Source organism: Triticum aestivum, chromosome 1B (genome assembly GCF_018294505.1).
Source record: "Triticum aestivum cultivar Chinese Spring chromosome 1B, IWGSC CS RefSeq v2.1, whole genome shotgun sequence".
Classification (NCBI taxonomy): Eukaryota; Viridiplantae; Streptophyta; class Magnoliopsida; order Poales; family Poaceae; genus Triticum; species Triticum aestivum.
In genome coordinates this window covers 37580519-37584294 of record NC_057795.1, presented here as the reverse complement: position 1 = coordinate 37584294, position 3776 = coordinate 37580519, and the positions used below count along the sequence as shown (strand labels likewise).

The 3776-nt window shown below is 45.8% G+C and overlaps 1 pseudogene; it reads right to left on the bottom strand.

Moving 5' to 3' along the window:
* Positions 1–606: 606 nt before the first annotated feature.
* LOC123076575 (uncharacterized) overlaps positions 607–3776 on the bottom strand; it is a 30322-nt pseudogene continuing 27152 nt past the window's right edge.

Sequence of the window (3776 nt, the reverse complement as noted above, 5' to 3'; positions counted from 1 at the left end):
GCATGACATGAAGTGATTGCATCATTTAACTTTGTTTTAATTGTGTAGGACAAAATTGCCCAACAAAGATACAAAGACATGGAACTGCTCAAAGAGTGCGAGAAGTTGAACTTGTTTGACAAGGAATCCCCACCGAAGAGAAGTTCACTTACGAACATGGATGAAGATGGAGATGATGATGGCCCAAAAAACTTGAACAAGCCCAATGGTGATAAGAAGACAAAGGAGAAGATCAAGAGGGAACACGAAGCATCGAGCTGGCGGGACAAGATAGATGCCATGGTGCAATCAAATGAGTTGATGTTAGCCAAGACTTTGGAGATAAAGAAAGGGTTGACCGGTAAGAAGGCACGAGAGAAGCAAGAGAAGTGGCAGTTGCTCAAGGACGAGGGGTTGCGCAAGGCGGCCATTGAGGAGAGAAGAGCGCGTGCTGCTGAGAACAAAGCCATGTCCAAGCTTCTTGCCTAAGAGAACAGGATCATGGCATTGAACCGCAATGACATGGACGACATCACCAAAGAGTGGCATCATATGGCAAGGAGGGACATCTTGAAGAGGAGGAGGCTTGCATCGGCCGGTGCGTGTTACAGTGCCGGCGATGTTTTCTCATCGGGATTTGGAACCAATATTGCCGATGCATTCAATGCGCCCGCCGGTGAGTTTGATGCCGGAGTTGGAACAAGTGCCGGCGATGGATTCGAGGGTGGCGATGACCTTGATGGAGGTGGTGCGGAGTGAAGAGCGACCAAGATGATCAAGGACGTGGTCGTCGCTTTTGCAAGTCTTTTTGCATTTGTCCTACAAAACCATGCTTTTATTTGTGCGTGAAAGTATATTTTATCATTCGAATTTGAACTCATTTGTCGGAATTGCTGTCAAATTCGCTAATTGGGGATTTTCGGTTTGCGGTTCGACGTGCCGGTGCCCGAGCAGACCCTGCAAAACCGACCCGTAAAAAAGCATCTTCTATGAATATCCTTTTATACGGATCCGTTTACGGGGCTGACTATGCGGCCGCCTAAGCCGGTCCACAAAGCCGTTTTTCCACGAACTGTAAACGCGTTATGCAGATCGGCGTTATATGGGGTCTACTAGAGATGCTCTTACCCGTTTGCCACGTCAAAGTCACGGCCAAGCTGCGTTTAGTGCTCACTCGGTGTTTTCGCTAGCTACCTGTATTGTGCTGTATTTTTGCTAATGACGCCAGTATCGTGGTAGTTTTATGCTTTTCACCCATTTTAGGGATCGCGTGGCCTTCTGTGGGGCGGCTAATGGGCTAGGAAAAGGGGCCCAGTTTACAAGAGGACTTTTGACCCAGGAATTAGAACATGGGTGGAGGCTGAACTAAGCTGTAGATCCGACGATCAAGAACGCACTGATCACAAAAAAGGATGGCCAGAAATGACGAGGACGTTAGAGGGGTGAGAAATGGTTCAGTTTTACTGTCACATGACAATTTAATAAAAAGGACAAACATGGTAGAAAAAACATGAAAAAGTAAAACATCTCAAAATAATACGACCCTGTGGAGTAGGACAGTTCGGTGGTGCAATCAGTGAGGGCTGAGCCTCGGGGAATAAAAGGGAGCAAGCGATCATGAGTGTCATTCGTGGTTCTCACTTTCCACATTCTTTCATAGAAACACTTCTACAGAGATCTATGATAAAGGGTGAATAGAAGTAATCTCACAAAGCATAGAACGGTTACTACTGGGAATGAGAGGAATCAGGAATTAAAAGAACAGAGTGACATGATGTCCATCGACAAACGAGCGTCTGCAGGATAGTCCCATAGGGACAAGAAGAGAGTGTGCGAGCTTCGAAGATGCGTGAACACCGCAGTGGAGCGGCAAGTTTTGCATAGACGTCTTCGAGTGATGCTATCTCGAAGGCGTCTTTGAGCGGCAAGTTTTGCATATGCATCTCTCCTCGAGCACGACCAAGGCAGCAAGCAGAACCGTTCTCCTACACCGATCGCCACCGTCGGCCATCATCACGGAGAAGACGCAGAAAATAACATCGACATCCATAAGGCCCACTTCACCAAGGACTTCATTGCAGGGCTCGTGCCAACGCCCACCGTTAAGGTGGTTCGAGACCATCCTCACCCACCTCTGGCGCACTATGATGAGCACGCTTGACCTAAGCACCGTCAAGCCCTGGTTGATCCGGATATCCATGGATGAGCGGCTCCATTGAAAGGGTTACGCGAGTCAGGCGATGGCATCGGTGTCAATTGTGTTATTTTTTTTAGACGAAAAGGTTACAATTTCAACGAGCCCTTAATGTCTTTCACCTAGGCGCCGTTACCCCTTTACCACATCAGCCCTTTGCCATATCAAAGTCGCAGTCAAGCTACGTTTATTGCTTTATGTAAAAATTTTATTTTGTATTCGGTGTTTTTTGCCAGTTGCTTATATTGTGGCAGTTTCTTTTATTATGACGCTAGTATTATGCTGGTTTTATACTTTTCACTCATTTTAGGGGTACAGTAATCGACCATGTGGCATTTCGTGGGTTGGCTGACTGGGCCGGGAAAAGGGGCCAAGTTTACTAGAGGGCTCTGATTTTTCTTCCTTTGTAGCAGCCCTAAGACTTTTAGCCCAGGAATTACAACTTGGGGTGGAGGCCGGACTAAGGTGAAGACCTGACCACCAAGAATGCACCAATAACAAAACAGTTTTGTTAGAACTCATTTAGATGAGATATAATATGGTCTCATTCATCTTTTATAACCATTGGATGTGATGCTATAAGAAGCGTCTGTGCTGATGTGGGTTGTATCTGTTCTTATTTTCAAAATGAATGAGATCAAATTATATCTCATCTAAATGAGTTCTAGGTACTCCCATAACAAAAATGGATGGTCAAAAGTGGAGAAGCCGTTAGAGGGATGGGAAATGGTTCAGTATTAGTCTCCTAACTACGTACATGCATGACATGTTATTAATCAGAAAAAAACGTAGACATGTTAGAATATCGGGAAAAAAAAATCAAAACATCTCACAGTAATACCACCATACGGAATTTTGCAGTTTTGTGGTGCAATCAATGAGCAGTGCCATCTTGGCCACTAGGCGTTGGGAATAAAAGTGAGCAAGCCATCGTGTGTGTCATTCGTAGTTCTTGTTTTCCACATTCTTTCGTAGAGAAATACCTCTACAGATATCTACGAGAAAGAGTAAATAGAAGGAAACTCGTGAAGCGTCGAACCTTTACCAATGGAAATGAGAGGAATCAGGAATTAATAGAGCAGAGTGACATGTCGTCCATCGGCAGACGATCGTTTGCAAGATAGTCCCACAAAAATAAAAAGAGAGTGCGCAGGCTTCCAAGATACTTGCAATCTCACCACTATAAAAAAAAGACACATCCGTGACATTTTGGGCCAAACAATTTTTTTTTCTGTTATACATATGACACTTCTATGATGATAATTGTGACAAAACCCGGTATCATCATAGATGTGGCGGGCTCCTACTTCTATGACAAAAAATCATGATAGAAAATGGGCTTTTTGTCCTGGGCGGGCCGGACACGCAGCTGCATGACATTCTTTGGGCCGTCCATGACGGAAAAAACCATGGTAGAAGCGAGGGGGAGGAAAATTTCGGGGAGGTGCCTGTTACGGTGGGAGGTCGGGGGCCGAGCGATGCGCGTTTCTCTCATACACATGCGAGGCGTTGGCTCTAACTGAACCCGGGCGAGGCGTTGGGTCTAACTGAACCCGAGCAATTGCACTGCAGGCTACGCGTTACTGAACCCGAGCGATCGATC